This window comes from Cucumis melo, chromosome 8 (genome assembly GCF_025177605.1).
Source record: "Cucumis melo cultivar AY chromosome 8, USDA_Cmelo_AY_1.0, whole genome shotgun sequence".
NCBI classification, from domain to species: domain Eukaryota; kingdom Viridiplantae; phylum Streptophyta; class Magnoliopsida; order Cucurbitales; family Cucurbitaceae; genus Cucumis; species Cucumis melo.
In genome coordinates this window covers 33,798,304-33,818,228 of record NC_066864.1, presented here as the reverse complement: position 1 = coordinate 33,818,228, position 19,925 = coordinate 33,798,304, and the positions used below count along the sequence as shown (strand labels likewise).

The window sequence follows — 19,925 nt, the reverse complement described above, 5'->3', positions numbered from 1 at the left end:
AACAGCGAAAGCTGAAACAAAAGCTAGAACTGAAGCTTCTCCTTCTCCTGATTCCACTAACTCCTCTTCTGGGAGAACCCCTGTCTCAAGATCTAACTTGCTCCCTCTTCCCCCACTCGGAAGCGCTCCCTCTTTGATTGAACTTAGTTGACTTTCTTCCCTATCTGCTGGGATCCCTTTCTTTTCACTCTGACTCAGACCCTATCGACCCTACCGATATGGACTATTTTCCCAGTTTGCCATCCTGAATCCAGGACTAGAAAGCCTAGGCTTGATCTTATGGGTTGAGTGGTCAAAAAACAATGGCGGCTTAGTTCATAGGTGGTCAGGGCTATAAGGGGGAGCTTCTGGTCGAGGTGATAGCTTTGCTTCCTCTTCGCTTTGGTCTCGAGCCTCTGTACCGGTTCGGCGTCCTATGATGGGACTTCCTCCGCACACTCCGTCCCCTACTTCAGATGTGAAAATGGACTAGAAAGAGAATCCCACTCCGCGGGGAAGAGAAAGGAGATGCATGGCTACGTGGATGGATAGGGATCCCATTTACCCCAGGGTTGAGTTTGCACGTAAAAGAAAGGTCAACGTATTTACGACTAAGACCCTCAAATTCAAATGCAGAAATTGAGTAGCTCATTCAAGAGCATAAGCGAGGGCTAATCTGCCCCCCTTTAATGGAAGAACCTCATAAATAACAAGGGATGGTGGTGCATCCTCTTCGTCCAAAGGGTCAGACTGGGTGGCGCATTCCTTCCTAAAGAACGGTGACTGAAAGAGGCTGTGGCTCTCTAAGCGTGGCTCCCCTCTGTACTTTCAGTGGATAGTCGGCATCAAAATAGAATATGATCCTTCCACTAGGCTTGCCTTGTTGCGGGACTGATTTCTTCCACTTTCTCTGAATGCATGTGTTAAGCAATGAAAGAAGAGAAAGAAAATCCAAAAAAAAGAAGAAAGAGACAAAGATCAACTCCTACTCCGCCTCGCCTCGCCTTTCAGTCGAGCCTTGTTCTTCAATCAGATTTTCACCCCTTTATTCAAATCAAGGGTCCGGACTAGTTTAATTAGAACTCCTACTCCGCCTCTTTCTCAATATTCTTTGCTCAAAAGGAGGCGCGAAGCGAAAGGACTTAACAGGAGTGCATTATGAAATCACTCTCCAAATGATAAGGGGGCGGTTCGAAGAAAGTCGACTGATAAGGAGTCAATGAAGAAGGAATTTTCAAGCTCATTCCTTATTCTGCCACTTAGAAGGGAGCCCGACGAAGCCCTCAATCAAAAAGAAAGTCACTAGACGATCATTGAGATAAAGAGACAGACAGATGAATATGACCCTGAATGAAAGTCAAATTCTTTGAGCCTGATAATTGAAGCAGATTTTCCACTCATTCAATGCCTGAGGTGAGGACGGACGCTTTTATCCACTAAAGAAAAGATGGAACTCAAAGAATAGGTTGAATGAGCAACAAGAATCTCCAGACTGAGTACGGTTATTCGCTCCAAACTACAATCAAACTCCAATAAAACAATAATCAAAACTCCAAAAAAATTAGTTACGAGTACTTTGATCTCTTTGATTTTTCTTTTCTTTATCTAAAATCTTGTTATATTTTCTTTCTCTTTTCTTGTTCTAGTTTTGTTGTTGTTTGAGTGGATTGGAGAGGTGCACCTACCCACTCATCAGGTGTTCAGCTGACTTGCTTGCACTGAGAGACCCCTATTGTATTGGAATTAGGTGCCCATCTGTTTACTGTTGTCAACTAATCTCTTCAATCTTCAGTTCAATTCGACTCCATGTTAGAACATTTCTGTTCATGCTCTTTTTCTTTAAGTGGTCCTATTCTGTGTCCCGTGCTAGGAAGCATTACTCCTCTTTTCATTCCAAATTCAAGAATACGACTCGATACGATTGATTGGTCTATGTGCCTCTCTTATTACTTTTTTGTATCCCCCCTGTTCCTCGGATACAATTCGATCCTTCTACGGCCAAATCTCAATTTGTGGAAAGCCTTCGATGGCTTCCCTTATTCAAACATCAATTTGTCTTTGGGTATAGACGGTATCTCTTTATTCTTCGTGATATTGACCACATTTCTGATCCCTATTTGCATTTTAGTGGGTTGGTCTGGTATGAGAAGTTATGGAAAGAGTATATTACAGCATCTCTAATTCGTTCATTTCTAATGATCGCCGTGTTCCGCATGCTGGATCCTCTACTATTCTATGTTCTTCCCGAAAGCGTGCCAATCCCTATGTTGTGCGGAGCTGAGCATCTTCTATTCGCTGGGGATCAAGCTTTTCCTCTGCAGGGGCCTTGTGCAGTAAACCCCCTACGGGCGGTCGTCCGTCGTCGTCAAGTAGTCCCCGCGAAGCTTTCGGGAAGAGGGGTAGTCTTGTGTGTAAGCATAGCATTTCTGGTCGAACCCGCCCAACCCAAGATCGAAGAACCGAACCTGACAGACACATCTTTTTCCTTTTGGAGGGTACGGAGAGTAGTGGGTACCTCGTCAGACCTCGACCCCGCCTACTCGGGTCTTGTATGAATATGCAGGAAGGGGTGCTCCTAGGTGTGTGTAGGGGTTGTGTTTGTTCGCGAGAATGGATTCCTCGTCAAGTCTGTTTGGGGGGTGTGGACACACTTGCGCGAATTCGGGTAACGGCTACAAGGGAGAAAGAGAAAGGAAACTGTACCCGACCAGGGATGGACGTAAACTCGTAAGCTACGGAGGGTAGGGATAATCGTCCAGGTCTCTGATTGTGAAAGAAAAAAGCCGCCCCGCCACAGGGGTTGCTTCTGCTTCCTCTCTCGTCGCCGGGGAGCTCTTGGTGAGGAGACCGACGGATAAGTTGCTAAAACAAAGGGGAGAGGGGAGGATCGACCCGTTCAGTATCATTCCGAAGAAAGACTGTTGGCAGCTGGTGGAGACATTTCTTTGGCCCCCTGAAAAAGGAAATGCGGGCTGGGTGAAGCTCGGCAGAGAGTTCGAGACAGGTTAATATGGTAGAATAAACAAGTCAAGAGCAAATTCTTTGGTCCTAACTCATATTGCATTCAGCCTCTCCTGACAGTCGAGCCGCTTTCGCTCGTCTTGACCCCTCCAAAACAAAGGTCCTCAATGAGAGGATTTCTGACTCCTCCTACGGGACGCTAGGAGCAAAGAATTTGCGAAAAGGTCCTCAATGAGGCACTTCCATAGATCTGATTCAGATCAGATTCTAGTTCCAAACCTTTATGCATGCACCCCCGTACAAGTGCTGCGTACAAGTGGAGGCCAGGATAATTGGGAAAGAGAAAAGCAATTTGAACCGCTCACATCACAGTAGTAGTAGCAAGTCAGTCGGGGGAGAAAATCAGGCTATTACTTTCACATCTCTCTCTATCAAAAGATATCTATCTATCTATCGAGATCCGCTGCGTGAGCAACCCGACTGTGCCTGACATGTGCTCTACAGGCCGCACTCCTCTTCCCAACGAGCCCATTTTTTGTCTTTTTGATTTGGAAGAGTTCGTATAGATTGAGTTTCAGTCTGTCTCCAGATAGGGCCCGCTAGCTAGTGAGCGGTTCTTTCGGGCGAGAAGCAGGCATCTCCCGCAACGCAAGCAGCATTCTTCGCCACTATCCGAGAAGCAAAAGATGAGAGAGTCCAGGCTGAAAATACATGCATAGATAGTGGTCTAATGACAAGGGGCCGAGGAAGCTCGGGACGGAGCCGTATGATGCGGAAGGTCTCACGTACGGTTCCCTGAGAAGGGAGTGGCTACCTACTGGAGCTTCGACCAACTACCATCGGTCAATTCCGCTTTGGGGGCCACCCCTGACTCTACCATTATTATAGGGGTATGGGGTTCGAGACAAAGAAAGATCAAGGCAGCATATCAGTTTTTCCTTTATACTTTACTGGGATCCGTTTTGATGCTATTAGCTATTCTGTTGATTCTTCTCCAAACAGGAACCACCGATTTACAAATCTCATTAACCACAGAATTTAGTGAGCGGCGCCAAATCTTTCTATGGATTGCTTCTTTCGCCTCTTTCGCCGTCAAAGTGCCTATGGTACCAGTTCATATTTGGTTACCCGAAGCTCATGTAGAGGCACCTACGGCAGGATCCGTCATCTTGGCAGGAATTCTTTTAAAATTGGGAACCCACGGGTTTTTAAGATTTTCAATACCCATCTTTCCCGAAGCGACACTTTGTGCCACTCCTTTCATTTATACTCTAAGCGCGATTGCTATAATATATACTTCCTTGACCACTTCAAGACAGATCGATCTTAAGAAGATCATTGCTTACTCCTCAGTAGCCCCATATGAATCTTGGTTGACTATTGGTATGTTTAGTCGGGCGGCGGCCGTTAGGTCACCTATTTTGAGTTATGGACACACAAGGCCAAAACATGTGTGCCGGGCGTGCGACCCATCAACCTACTAGCAATGGGGGAGAAAACATAGCATGTCGCAACAAAAAGCTTGATTCGAGGCGTCAGCAATGCCGTCTGTTCCAAAAACAAAAGCCCCTTAGCGCCCCGGGACGGGAGTGGGGGACGGCCCTACGCGCAGGCAAGAGCAGCACCAGCTCTACGAAGAATCTCATCTTTCTCTTGGCTTTCCCAATTGGGAATCAGAACAGATCAGGCTATCTATCAATCGTCGATTAATGTCTCGAGAAAATATGCGGAGCTAAAGCGAGAGGGGAGAAGGAGCGAGACCTAGTTATATCAGTCGAGATCACATAAAGATAGGGGGACCCAGCCGGTCTCATTAATAAGGGCAGATGAATATGACCCTGTCCGAAGGACTATCCATATTAACCTTGGGCTTTGACCCTTTGTTTTTGCTTCTACGTCTTTCTTCAGACCGGAGTGGAATTTCAAGCCTTTCGCAACTCCTCTCCACAAATTCTTTGCGCCTCTCCTTCTTAGTCGAGCTGCTTCGCACCTTTCCAGTCGCTTCTCTCATTCTTCGATCATTCTTTGATCCTTCGCAAATTCTTTGCGCCTTATAATTGCAATTTGAGAAGCGCATTTTCTCTAAGAAAATCAGAGAAAAGGAGTCCTTCGCTTTCAGAGTCCTAACCTTTATATCCTAATTTTTTCATATGGATTGAATAATAATCGTCGGGCTCCTCTCCTTATCAGTCGAGTACCTTCGCTCCTCTCCTTATCAGTCGAGTACCTTCGCTCCTCTCCTTATCAGTCGAGTACCTTCGCTCCTCTCCTTCCTAACCTCAGTCGAGTGGCTTCGCTCCTCTCCTATATTTCAAACGTAGAGTACCTTCGCACCCTATTGTTTTGAGTCGAGTTATTTCATAACCTTCGGACGGACCCTTAATTGAAAATAAAGGAATCAATGAACAAGGGTTTGAGACAGGAGTGCAACTCAGAATGGAACTCAAAGAATAGGAGCCGAGCAAGATTCTAAACCTACTAAAAGGGCTTAAAGGAAGATAGGCTTTCTTATAATAGTCTCATAAGAGGAGATTTTCAGATTCAAGTCATAAGAGGATAAAATAATGGGAATGCAGTTCAAGGTTTGAAGCCCTATCTCTTCGACCAACTAAAGAAACCTATCCAGATCCATTAACAAGAAAAGCAAGCTTCTTTTTTGATGCCATAAGAAGAAAGTTCAGTCAGGTTCGCCTAGCCTTCTACGCCTTCTACCTACGGCAAGGTTATGAAATAGCGAGACCGCTCCGGAGGGAGTAGAACAGAGGGGGGAATCTTCTTTCTAATATTGAATTACCGAATAGCGAAGCGCATTTCTCTAAGAAAATCAGAGAAAAGGAGTCCTTCGCTTTCAGAGTCCCTAACCTTTGTATCCCACCTGGACCTTGTTTATTGGAACTCAAACAAGGACTCCGCTCCGCTTCTTTGCTTCTACTACGTCCTACGGGGCTAAAAGTTAGAAAATGCTCATTTCACTAATCAAAGATGTGAAAATGGTTGAGGTCTTTTCTTGCTGCATTATTCTATTCGCCTGACTAAATGTCCATTTTAACTAAGAAGTGAAAAACAAGCAAAAATACGTGAAAACTTGCTGTTGTGCATAGGCCAAAAGTGACTAAACTGGCATTCCAACTCCCCTAAAAAGAACCTACTTAAAGGAAGAAAATCAAGCCCTACTCCTATCTTTTGGCGTCGGACTGACGGCTTGAAACCCAAAAATAATCGAAAGCCTATGGCTCAAAGAATTTGAGAAAGGAAGAAAGTGCAAATTCTCAAACTAGAGAAAGTTGGATAGGCTTGAATCTTTTTAGTAGGTTTAGAAGGAAAGCCGTCACACTGAATAGGATCAAGGCTGAAGTTCTCAAACTAGAGAAAGTTGGAAGGGTAGGTTGAAAGTCGGACGTAGAAGGTTTTCTATTATCGGAATAAGTCCTTTATGTCTTCTTTATTCTTCTTCTTCCTATTTCTTTATGGATGTTCATTGATTGCGCTCTTTCTTTCTTTTCAAAAAGTGGGCATTCGCTCTTCGGTTTTTCTTCATTCATCCGCCTCAACTGGATAGGTTTCTTTAGTTGGTTCTCAGCGAAGAAAGCCTAGAATGAAACTACCACGGACCGCAAAGAAGCGGGAGCGGGGACTCAAAAAGGAGCTGTTTCGCGGAGAGAAAGAGAAAGGTAACTGAAAGAGGAATAAGTGCTCTTTCCTCTATAATTCTTTGCGCCTTGTTCATTGACTTCTTGACTGATTCTTTCTTGGGATCGGATCGGGGATCCTAATAAGGATCAATCTCCTATTTCTATCTATTATCCAGAAAGAAGAAAGAAAGAGATATGTATCTGATGGAGTCTACATCGTACGTAGAGCGCCCAAGCGCTTTTTAGGCCTGCTCCGTTCTCTTATCCGTCCAATGCACTGGGCTCATCTCGTGGAGGGAAAAGCCAAAAAGAGAGTTGTAGTCTTCTTGTTCGCCGCCTCGACGCATTCCCTTCTCTCCCCGGCATCGTCCCACACAGAAAGAAAAGAGCGCAGAGCCCCGGCCCGACCCTGTGGGTCCGCTAACGTCAAGCGAGGAGTTGAGCCTGAACTGGCGAACCGCAGTCACTTTCGGAACCATACTTCCTACAGCTAAGACGAGCGGGAAGGCGCAGCGCAAACCGAACGTGAGCTGCTATACCGAATCCCCCGCAGTCCATCGGGGACCGAGTGGTAAGGCCATGATCCGCAGGGGAACGGAGAACTCATTCTTCCATTGGGGACAGGTGCACGAACGAGAACTCCAAACGTCACACATCCGTCGCCTACCTACCGTTTAGGTGGCACCAGCGAGATCCAGCCCTTGTTCATTGAGGCGGTAAGGAACTTCGTGTCGCGGCTGCTCCACTCCGCCGCCGCGCGGTCTCATGAACTGAACTTCGTTGCCTTCCTGCGCGCGAAGCGAATTGGCGCTCTTCCGATCGGGGCGGGGAGTTTCAATGAAAAGAAGATTTGATGAGCTTTTTTCCAAAACTCAGAATCAATGGAATTCATGTATCTAAGGCTATCCATGAAAAGATCTATTCTCTCTTTCTCTTCCTTACTGAACTTCTTCTTTCTTTACGAAGGAGAGGTTAGAATATGCGAGAAAGAGTCAGAAAGGGGAAGGTTATTCCTCCAGCATCAAAATAGAAGCTTGCTTTTCTTGTTAGTAGGTTCTTAGCTCTGCAACTCAACTCCGTTCTTTTCTCGACCATTGAATCTAGAGAAAAGACAAGATTTTGCCTACCTTTCGAGTTCTTCATATTTTCTTCTTTCATTCTTTCTTTCATGAGATCTTCATTCTCTCTTTACGATGTTTCGGAAGCTTAGCGAGCTTTCTGCCGGCCGACCACTATCCTAGGCTTTCCTTGTTGGACTTGTTTATGAGTAGAAGCGGAGCGGAGGCTCAAAGAATGATCGAAGGAGTGGGAATCTGACTAGTACTCCTTCTACGCCCCTGTTCATTGACTTGCTTTTCTTCTTTTTATTCCTTGAAATTCAAACCCGTCATATTTCATTGATCCGTATTTTCAGTGGTCCGAAGGACAGAAGTTTGAGTTCCATGAATGAGTCCGACCGCTAAGTGGGAATATGTAGGATGAAAGTACGGACAGAAGTTTTGGATAAACAAGGGCTAATATATATGGAAGTACTCGTCCTCGTAGTTGAATCTGGCTTGTTCATTCCACTGATTGTAAGTAGGCGAAGGACCTGATTTGTTTGAGCCTTTGTTCTGAAATCTGATTTTCACCCCTTATTCACTTCGTTGCACTCCCTCCGTTAGGCGCAAAGAATTTGCGAAGGACTCCTTTTCTCTTCTTTTCTTAGAGAAATGCCTCTCCTATATCTGAAACTACGAGTACCTTCGCACCTGAATTTATCTACGAGCCCCTCAACGAACATTTTGTTCATTGATTCAGCTTGAATCTTGGACTCCTTTCGCAACTCCTACTCCGCCTTGCGCTCCATCTTTGACTTAGTGGATCAAAGAGGTCCTCCGGACTTTGAAGATTCCACTAAAAGACTAGTCACCTGGACCTTTGAAATTCAAGCAGTGAGGACTAGCTTAATTAGTCCTCTCCTTTCAGTCGAGTCCTCTACCATACGTCGGACTTGTTCATTCACTAAGATTTGCGGATGACTCAAACTTCATCCTATAGTTTCTTTTCCTTCATGTTCCTGGTTTATTTCCTACTAAGAAGAAGTTCATATGGAGAAAGAAAAAGGTCCAGATTCTTTTTTCGCAAATTCTTTGCTCAAGAAAAAGGAGGTTATGAAATAACTCGACTCCCACGGGGCGAAGAAAGTCGACTGATAAGGAGTCAATGAATAAAGACTCATTTCATAAAGCGAAAGGACTGATTTCAAATATTTTCAGGAGTGCAACGAAAGAAATCCATATAAAGAATAACCTCCGGACGACTCCCAGTTCGAAGAAAGTCGACTAAGAAGGAGTCAATGAAGAAGGGCGTAGCTTATGTAAAGGTTCGACGAAGGAGCCTGAATGAATAAAGGCCCTTTCAATAAAGAAAGAGAAAAGCAAATAGTAACCAAGGCATCCTTATCTTGGCAGGTCCGAAGTGGAATATGAATATGTCCTTATCAATGAGACTCCTACTCCGCCTCCGCTAGGAGCAAAGAATTTGCGAAAAACCACTAACCCGTCCTCCGGACCATCTGGACCCTTTATATTTCAAGGATAGGCTTTCTTTCTAAACCTACTAACAAAAAAAGCAAGCTTCTCTCAAATTCTTTGAGCCCCCCACTCCGCGGTTTTCCACTGAAACTTTCTTTTCTTCCGCCCCCTCTTCCTATGGTCGAGCTACTTCCGTCCCTCCTTCGGAGTAGTCTGAAAACCGCTCCGTGGGGGTGGCTCTTTCTCGCTTCCTTTCATTCGCTTCGCGGGAGCCGCACAGCACATAGCTGGAAGTCAGAGGGCCCATACTACCTGCCTAACCCCTCGCTCCGAGGGACCGTAGATCGGAAAGCGCCTTCTTAATAACCCCATTCATCCAAAAGAGAAGGGGCCTATGTATTTGCATGACCCCTGCAGATTTGACTCTATCTACACTCGGAGCCAATCCCCTATCGGTCCTGCCACCACGCCGCAGAACGGGAGCTCGTGTGGAACCTTTTCTTTCTGGCGTAACTGCGGTCAAAGGTAAGAAAATCTGACGGTCGCGTAATAGAAGGGCCGGAGGGTACGGTAAACTCGGCCAAAATATGGGCCCCGCACAATCCTTCTTCTTCAGTAAAGCCGACCTCTTTTTCGCCAGTGCTGACGCAGTGCGCACGTAGATAAGGAAAGCCAAATCCCAGTGGGGGGCCGGTGCCTTTCTTTGACGGCCTCAATTCCTATTTTTCAGCCGTGGGGAAGCTCGGTCGGGAAGAGGGGAAAGGCTTGGGCCTACCTATCCCGATAGGACCTCATAAAGGAAGGGGAGCTGTTGAGAGGTTCCATATTGCCGAGCCGAAGGGCAGCACTTCTCTACGTGATCGTAGTATCTCACCTCCTCTCGTCCCCGCAGCATTTCATAGTATCTATGCACTATTTCCGGTTCACTGATAAGGAAGATAGAGTTGGGGTGGGGGGTGACGGATGTGATACGTCAAGTATGACCCGGAGAGATACATGCTAACTATGGGTAGAAAGCAGGAACCATTATGTAAAGAATTGCGGGGGGTTTACAGATCTCTTATACTACCATCGATCGACAGAGCGGAACAACCAGAAAAATCAGTGCCGTTAGAAAGCCGTATGATAGGTGGTAACTATCTTGTACGGTTCGGGGGGGTAATCGGCGTACTCGTATCAGTGGGGGGGAATCTTTGGCTCTATCGAACATACAGGGAATTGGAGGTAGCATTCTACCGATGTTAAGTCATGGACTGGTTCCTTCAGCCCTTTTTCTATGTGTTGGTGTTCTATATGACCGACATCAGACTCGACTTGTTAGATATTACGGAGGTTCAGTGAGCACCATGCCGAATCTCTCTACCATTTCCTTCTCTTTCACTTTGGCCAATATGAGTTTACTCTGGGTACTAGCAGCTTTATCGGGGAATTTCCCATCTCAGTAGGAGCTTTCCAAAGAAATAGCTTAGTAGCCACATTAGCCGCGCTTGGGATGATTTTAGGCGCGGCGTATTCCCTTTGGCTATATAATCGTGTGGTTTCTGGAAATTGCAAACCCGATTTCCTCCATAAATTCTCCGATCCAAATGGCAGAGAAGTTTCCATATTTATACCTTTTCTTGTTGGAGGGGGCGACCGCCCGTTGAACTACCATGAAAAAAGGGGTAAACCAATGTGATCATGACATTGTAGGTGCTTGCGATGGGACGGAATGCGACTTCCCTCAGTTGGTTTGGGTGGCATAGCCCGTTGCAGAAGTCCCCCCTTAACCATTTCTTTGGTCTTTAGGGAGCCAAAGCTTGACTTTACTAAGAAAAAAAGGCTGGCGCAGGAGCCTCTAAATAGTAGGAAACTGAAGGAAGGAGCGATGTAATTGAGCGAGACCGGAAAGAAAGAGGAAGCCCACGGTGCGAAGCGAAGGAACTCAACTCCGTTCTATCAGTTGAGATCATCAGCTCTTCTTATTTCTTTCTCGGAAAAAATCACTCTTTGTCTTTCTTTCATTCTCTGTATCGGTTAGGAAATAATAGGCTCGACTTAGAGGATCGGAAGGAAAGAAAGGACGGGGGGGCAAGGATGCATGGTACTTCTCGACCCTGTCTCCGAGGGACAGTTGAAGGAGCGACTCATGAATGCTGCCGGGTTGGACGAGCCAATAACTCTCAGGCCTTCGGTCTCTTTTTTGAGCAAGAATCACAGCCTTACCGCTACGTGGGCTTCACCATGATACGGACTCCAAGTTCTGATGGCGGAGCACGAGGGGATTTCTCAGAAATCTGATGATGGGAATGGAAACCAGAAGCACGACCGGGGTCCAAGATAATCAATAATCAATAAGAGTCAGGTAAGCATGAGACTTTTTGGTAGTAGCGGTGAACCAGATGGCCGCGGCGATGGAATCTGGGACGGAGGACTCGTAGTATCTCTCTAGATCTGGCAAAAGCTCAAATTCTTTGAGCCTCCTAACGTAATTCGAATGGGGGCGGACCTGACCGCTTTCGCCCCTCTCCTTATTTAGTAGGTCAACTTGCACGACTTTACATAAGCTACGCCCTTCTTCATTGACTCCTTCTTAGTCGAGCTGCTTCGCACCCCTATCGTTTTGAGTCGTCCGGAGGCGCGAAGCGAAACGACTGTTAAGGAGTGGTATTATGAAATAACTCTCCAAATAAGGAAGGTTCGAAGAAACTCGACTGATAAGGAGAGGAGAGGGTCAAAGATGAATAAAGAAAGCGAAACGACTGATTTCAAATATTTTTAGGAGTGGTATTATGAAATAGCTCTCCAAATAAGGAAGGAGAGGGTCAAAGAATTTGAGGCGAAACGACTGTATTATAATATTAATAGGAGTGGTATTATGAAATAGCTCTCCAAATAAGGAAGGAGAGGGTCAAAGAATTTGAGGCGAAACGACTGTATTATCATAAAAGAAGGAGTGGTATTATGAAATAGCTCGACTGTAAGGAGAGGGGAGAAGCGAAACGACTGAATCTAATAGGAGTGGTATTATGAAATAGCTCTCCAAATAAGGAAGGAGAGGGTCAAAGAATTTGAGGCGAAACGACTGATTTCAAATATTTTTAGGAGTGGTATTATTCAATAGCTCTCAAAATAATAAGGAAGGAGAGGGTCAAAGAATTTGAGGCGAAACGACTGAATTATCATAAAAGAAGGAGCCCTTTATTTGAAGAAATAACTCGACTCCAAATAGAGGAGAGGGGAGAAGCGAAACGACTGATTTAAAGAAGGAGCCCTTGATTTTCTGAAATCACTCTCCAAATAGTAAGGTTCGAAGAAAGTCGACTGATAAGGAGTCAATGAACAAGGGCGAATTCCTTATTCTTAACAGGAGTGCAACGAAAGAAATCCATATAAACATAATGCACTCCTTCTCATTGATAATGAAGGAGTTTCGCTCTCTCTTTATTCAATGAGCTTTGATCCTTATCTTTTTGAGTCGAGTTATTGAATAATGCACTCCCACCTAAGAATAATAAGGGATAATTCCTTTCGCTCTCAAATTCTTCTCAACTCCTCTCCTATATTTTTTTCTACGAGTACCTTCGCTCCTCGCATATTTCATTGCGCCTCTATTTTGAGTCGAGTTATTTCATTGAATAATAATCGTCGGGCTCTGAACCTTATCAGTCGAGCTGCCCTTGTTCATTGACTCCTTATCAGTCGACTTTCTTCGAACCTCCAAACAAACCTTCGCTCCTCTCCTTCCTAACCTCAGTCGAGCCGCTTTCGCTCCTTCGCTCCTTCACAGTCGCTTCGCTTCGCGCCTTCGCAAATTCTTTGCTCCTTTCCAGTCGCTTCTCAACCTTTGTTCATTGATTCAGCTTGAATCTTGGACTCCTTTCAGTCGAGCCTCCTCTGCTTTTTTAGCCTACGGAGTCTCTCATTGAGGACCTTTGTTTTCTTTGAGCCTCCGCGCGCTCTTCATTTTTCAGCGTCTTTCTCGTGGCGGGAAGAGAACAAGAGGAGGTATCGATAGTCGGACTGATTTATTCCATATACTTTGAGTAGGCTTTCTTCTTTCTGGTTGGTACTTATAGAGGGCGAGCTTTATTTAAGAGAGAATGGGGAGTGAATCTCATCCGTTTTCGTTCTTGCTTTGGTTCGGGCTCCTCTCTCTCTTATTCGTAGTTAGGAAGGGGGAGAAGGAGTCTAAATCAATGGACATTAATTCACCATCATTGATGGACGTTGCACATGACACACGAGAAATTCGACTCAAGGTCCGGCGCTAATAGAAGTAGCGGACTCTCCTAGTAGCGAAGGAAAAGGGCAGGGCTTTTTTCGTCGTAATAGTGGGCCGGTCTCATGAGATCTATGCCGGCCGAATCAAATTCAGGTCGCAGCAGAGTAAGCTACTCCAGATGAGTTGACGCCCTCGCCTGGCGCCATTCCCGGACCTAGCAGCAGACGGGCAGGCCGGGCCAGAATTCAGACCAGACTCTTCTTTCTTTGAGCTGCTCCCACGCACGCAGACCGGAAGATCTTGTCCTGGACTGGACACAGTACGTAGAGATCTTCGTGGGACCGGGGGAGGGAGTCTCAATCGATCTTTTCTAGGATTCCTTATCACGCACGGAGATCTTTCCATTGTCAGAGGTGGTATAACTACCACCTTGAAGAGACTCAGAAAGGTTAGCTTACTACCTGCCTGCCTCTACTACAGAGGTTGACTTTGTACCGCCCGGAGGTCATATAGATCGGAACCCGGAGCGATAAGAAGGGTCGGTCAATAGCATAGCTCTTTCTTTCCCGGGTCTCCTTTCTCCTTCGAAAGGCCTTCGCATTCCTAATCCGGTGGGGGGCCGGACGGCTTTCTTTGCCCCAGCTTGGCGAATCGCATCCCCGCGCAACGACATTCTTTGTGCGCCCCTGACCGTTCTCGCTCAGTCTTTGCAAGGGCTGGGGAGGCAGTCTACGAAGCTCAGCCTATCGCCCACGCCGACCATCAAATACGACCTTCTCAAAGAAAAGATGGAATGGCCGGCCCCAAGAGCGCTTATGTCATATAGGAAGGCTGGAAAGAATCCCATAAGTTCAGAAGAAGAAGAAGTTTGAGTCATCCGCATCTCTGGGTCCTTTCATCCTACATATTCCCACGGGGCGGTCGGACGGGTCCTCCGGCGCGAAGCGAAAGGCATTTATCTAAGAAAATCAGAGAAAAGGAGTCCCTTCGCAAATTCTTTGCCCCTAACTACGGGAGTGCAACGAAAGAATTCCACAGGCTAATTAAACTAGTCCTCACTGGTTTAATTTAAACAAAGGCTGAATTCAAGCTAATATGGATATAAACAAGTCCTACGGACGGGTTCAAAGAAGATTTCAAGGACTCCGGACGAGTTCCAGAGGTCTCGACTGAAAGGAGAGTGAGGCGCAAAGAATTTGCGAATAAAGTCAAAGAATGATCGAAGAATTTGAGCTTTTCATTCCACTCATTCAATGCCTGAGGACGGACGTAGGACCACTCAAACTTCTGTCCTCCGGACCGGTAGGAATAAGAGAAAGAAAAGTCCAGGTTGGTTGGTGAGCCTAGTGATAGGAAACTATCTAGCTTGGTTCGGAGAGCACTTGTTGGGTTCAATCTTTCTTTCTTGCTAAATGTTACGGCCTAAATGCTAAACTATTGACCCTACTTGTTCGGATGGGTGTTCACCCCAAAGTGTTCCCGGACCACATGCATACATCCGTAAGTAACTTAGTGCAACATGGCAAATTTCATTGAGAGGAATCAGTAAAGAAAAGAAAAAGGAAGATCTGACAACTAAGTATATCGTATTTGATGTCCTCGGGCTAAGGAGTGTCCACATGAGTTCGTTGAGGTGTCCTACACAGGAATCAAAACCTCTTTTCTATTCTGTCGAGAGTTCGGGGATTGCTCCACCTAAGTCGAAGGAAAAGGATCAATTCTCAATTCTAACTAGTTAGAAGAAGGCTCTTTGGCAAATTCTTGAGATCTGGGTAGAGTCTCGCTCAGTAAAGAGAGTTGTAGATTCGTAAGATCATGATAAAGTCCCCTTGACTTGAGAAACTATTAGTCAAGCGCGGGAGCGCTACAACTAGCATAGCAGCCTTCGGTCGGAAAAAGGCTCTCAAGCCCCTACTCCTAAGTTGGAGCAAGAAGCAAGGGATTGAGCGCAGTAGGTCTTCTATGAGAGAAAAGAGAAGAGAACAGATATTCTTCGCTCGGGAAAATTCTTCTATAACTGATAGTGAGTTTACAGGGAAGATTACTTCTTTTTTGAAGAGGGGGAGTAGCATATTCTACCCTCTCCCACTGACTCCCATAAAGTAGCTTGCTCTCTCTCACCACTGTCGAGTCAGAAGGGGGAATGGGGCATGGCCTCGTGTCAGCACACCAAGGAAGAGTCTGACTAAAAAGGCAACTTCAAGCTCAAGCCTCATCCCTTTCTTCATTCTCATCAGAGGTCTTGTTCATACTCGGTAGATATTCTGGTAACAATAGTACTCAAGGCTCCGCAAGGAGTTGACCCGAATCAGATTTTCTCTTATGTAGCTGAGTTCTAGCTTGCTTCTACAACTCGGTCTCGTTCATACCGCTACGTGGGCACCGACCCTACTACTTTTTCTTCTTCATGAAACTCGGCTGGTGGAGCATATTCATCCCCTGCCCCTCTTGTCTTCTTTTTCTACTTTCAGTGGATAGTCGGACCTCTGAATTCCAGTCAAAAGACTATATTAACAAGTTCTAGCTTTAGGCAGCTTCACACCGGTCCGTGGTAGTTTCATTAGTATCGCTATCGCTTCAAAAGGATGTATCTGACCTTGCTCCCCAACCTATTCTATTCCTTCACACCTTTCATTGGTCGTAGAGCTTCGCTTCCTATTTCTGTGACTCATTCAACCGGACTCTTTCTGACTGTCTTCCTTCTAAGGATCGAACTGGAACTCTTCTCCAACTCAGCGGGGCGGAATCAAGGAGAGAGGGTATCTATATTCACGCTGGCCTTTTCACATGCAAGTCGGACGGCTCAGATCGCTTTCATTTTCTCTACTAAAGTACGAGGAAAAGATCTCATTCAAAGCGCGTAGTGGGTCATTGATTCTTGACAAAGGGCTCGACTGAATCAATGACTAATTTTTTCATATGGATTTCTTTCGTTGCACTCCTGAATTTATGAGAATTCAGTCCTTTCGCTTTCTTTATTCAATTCCTTGTTCATTGACTCCTTATCAGTCGACTTTCTTCGAACCGCCCCTTATTATTTGGAGAGCTATTGAATAATACCACTCCTATTAATATTATAATACAGTCGTTTCGCTTTCTTTATTCAATTCCTTGTTCATTGACTCCTTATCAGTCGACTTTCTTCGAACCGCCCCGTGGGAGTCGAGCTATTTCATAACCTTCGGACGGACCCTTATTTCATCCATATTAACCTGTCCTTCGGACTCCGGAGGCGCGAAGCGAAGCGACTGTGAAGGATCAAAGCTCATTTCATAAAGAGACTCAAAACGAAAGGTGCGAAGGTACTCGTAGTTTCAGATATAGGAGAGGCGGAAAGAATTTGCGAGAAGCTCATTTCATAAAGACTGATCATTATTCTTAAAAGGAGTGCAACGAAGTTCATAAAGGCTCGATTCCCAGGCGGAGAAGGGACTGATTTTCTTCCTCCATTTCATAACTAAAAGCGAGACCAATTAAACTACCACGGACCGGTTCAAAGATTCTTTCCGTCTCGGCCGAGTACTCTTTCTTGCCCTTTTCAGAGGAAGAAATTCAAGGATGAAGATCAGTGAACCTATACATCACTACAAAGATCCCAATCGTAGCTGCTAACTTAGCTTTCTCTCGTTCTACCCGCACCCGGTCTCACCTATATGGCCTTTTCATGGTCTCGGTCCTTCGCCGTGGAAACTGGGGATGAGTCAAATCCTAGGGCTGGAAGGTATCCTCTCGCTCGCTTTCAGGTGGGGATACTTCATCCTCTTTTTCTTCATACATTCTATGAAATAATGTCTTCTCACTAGTTATCCACCAACTAAATCATATGAGTTCGCTCCTTTGTTCATTGACTTTGTACCGAAAAAGCGAAGCTATTCCTCAACCGCGTAGAAGGAGTTTTTCGGGTGTCCGAGATTCCAAAAGAACCAAGAAAGAAAAGAGGATAAAGGATCAGTCTCTACCTACTGAATAAGACGAGAGCGAGAGGTTTATTCACAGTTTGAAAGTGGAATGAGAGAGAAGAAAGAAAGAGGAATTCTCAGTGAATTAGCAGTTTGAGTCTTCCACGCATTTCATGAGATCTTTTTGAAATTCAGATAAGTCAGAGTCCTTGTTCATTGAGGCGGTGGTTGAGTTATTCCCTGATTTCTGAATCAAGGGTAGAAATCAATGGTCGTCTTCTCGACTGGAAGGATCCCGGAGAGGGGAAGGGCCGAGTTTCATCAAGAAAGAGTCAGAATTCTCTCTTTCATCATTCAAGGATGAAGACGAAAGTAGGGATAGGGTAGAAGGACTTGTCCCTATCTTTTCGGAATCAGACAGGTAAGAAGAAGAGGCGCAAAGAATTTGCGAGTCATTCAACCTTCTTTCATTGCTCTTTCTCCCTTTCCGTAGGGTTCGGCTATCTATCAATAGGCAGCGAGAAGTCACTGAAATCTCCATCTTATCTTTCAGGTTGGGATCGAGGAGTCTTCCTGCTTATTCTATTCCCGAGTAGAGTAGTAGATGCTGGAAAGCTTCTCGACTAAGCCGCTATCCTGATCCTTAAAGCAGTTCACATAAGAAAAGGAATGAGTGGAAGAGAAAGAGAAATCTGTCTCAGTAGTAGCCGTCTAAGAAGAATCAGTATCGATCGGGAGTGGAAGGTGGAAGAAGGAGACCGTGCACCAGTATGCCTTCCACGAGGTCTACAGGCTGGACACGCGAAGAAAGTAGCATAAACTACCACGTACCGGTGAGAAGAAAGAAAGAACTCATTAAAGAAAGAGAGAATTCTATCAGAGAATAAATAGTTATGACTTGATAAACCAGTTCTGATTATAAGAAGAAGATATAAGTCGGCGCGAAGCGTAATTAAGCTACCACGGACCCGGATCAAGTTCAGTCAGAAGAAGCGGAGGCAAGTCAGATAAGAAGCCAGAGAAGACTCAAGAGGAGGGAGGCAAGGACAGAACCTAAAATAAGTACGAAGACTCCTAATCTCTGATTTATGGGACTAGAAAGTTCAGTCAGAAAATCAAAGCCTATCCTTCCAGAGGAGACGAAGGCAGAACCTACTATTCAGATATAAGGAGAGGAAACCTAGAAAACCAATAAAAACAAAGGTCCAGATTAGCTTAATTAGTGAATTTGGGGACTCGTAGATAAATTCAGGTGCGAAGGTACTCTACGTTTCAGATATAGGAGAGGCGGAAAGAATTTGCGAGGAGCGAAAGCGGCTCGACTGATAAGGTTCAGAGCGAAAGCGGCTCGACTGATAAGGTTCAGAGCGAAAGCGGCTCGACTGATAAGGAGAGGAGTTGAGAAGAATTTGAAAGGAGCCCGACGATTAATAGAACCTACTATTTCTCAGAAAGTGAATATGGATATAAACAAGTCCAGAGGCTCAAAGAATGATCGAAGAATTTGAGAGGTCAAAGCCCTCAATCAAAAATAAAGGAAAGGAGAGGCGCAAAGAATTTGTGGAGACTTCATAGTCGTGCAAAGACGTAGAAGGAGTCGAGAGGAAAAGTCGAAGAAGAGGTCTTGAGTTCTGGTGTCTATTTGCTTACCACTCTCAATTAGGACAAATACCAGTTCTTCACCCTACTAACCCACGTAGCGGGAAAGTTCGCCTTTCGCACAAAGGCAGACAGCGATATTACCTGGTGGGCTACTATGAGGGAAAAGCTCTATCTCAAGGACGAGGATCAGAAGAGAGTTGGACGCCGTGCCCTCTTCTCAACTCCTACGGAGCCTCTCTCTTTCTCTTTAAGTTCTTCTTCGATGATCATTGGGTATTCTTTGAGCTATAACCTTGCTTTTCACTCCGGTAAGCCAACTCCCAATCAAGGGTAGAAAAGATCTTTCGCAAATGAAGAAAGAAGAGAGGGCGAAGAGGCCTTGGCAAATCATGCTTACGAATGATGAGAATGATGCCTCAACCCAAAGCCTACTTATTCTCTCTCATTCTGACTCAAGATCTCATTCCGCTGCCTAGCAAATCAACTTCCGATCGATCCCGATCTTTTCACTCTTCCCCGACCGACGGGGGATTCCTCTACCCCTGCCTCTGATTCCGATTCCTAAACTGAGAATGCTAACTCAGACTCGATGACTCTTGAAGTTATTAATGAAATGAAAGAGAGAAGGGCGCAATTCAATATGCGAGGAGCGAAGGTACTCGACTGAGGTTAGGAAGGAGAGGAGCGAAGGTACTCTACGAAAAAAATATAGGTTCAGAGCGAAGGTACTCGACTGAGGTTAGGAAGGAGAGGAGCGAAGGTACTCGTAGTTTTCAATATAGGAGAGGAGTTGAGAAAAAATAAAGAGAAAAAGAATGAGACAGAAAACTTTTCATGATCTTCTTAGCTTTCTTATCTTATTTCATCTTCTAACTATCATCAGCAAAGGTCAGACTCCTCGTCTTCACCCCCCCGAATTCATCCTCCTTCTACGTCAAAGAAAACAAAGGCGCAATTTGCGAATAAAGTCATGAAATTACTCCGGACTAAAATCACTCAATATTCTTGCAAATATCTTTCTATTTGACTCTTCGCAAATTCTTTGCTCCCCTAATTAAGCTACGGAGGACGAGTAGTCTTCTTCCACGCGATTTCTCATTCTTTGAATGATTCTCATCCTTCTACCCCGAGA

The 19,925-nt window shown here is 45.3% G+C and overlaps 2 long non-coding RNA genes across 2 annotated transcripts in view; both read left to right on the top strand.

The window, feature by feature from the left end:
* LOC127150582 (uncharacterized) overlaps positions 1-19,925 on the top strand; it is a 191,938-nt gene that overhangs the window by 57,648 nt on the left and 114,365 nt on the right. The window lies entirely within an intron of this gene.
* Positions 11,681-14,859, top strand: LOC127150581 (uncharacterized). The gene is made up of 2 exons (XR_007822988.1): positions 11,681-11,765; positions 12,053-14,859. It is a non-coding gene; the product is annotated as an uncharacterized LOC127150581 (long non-coding RNA).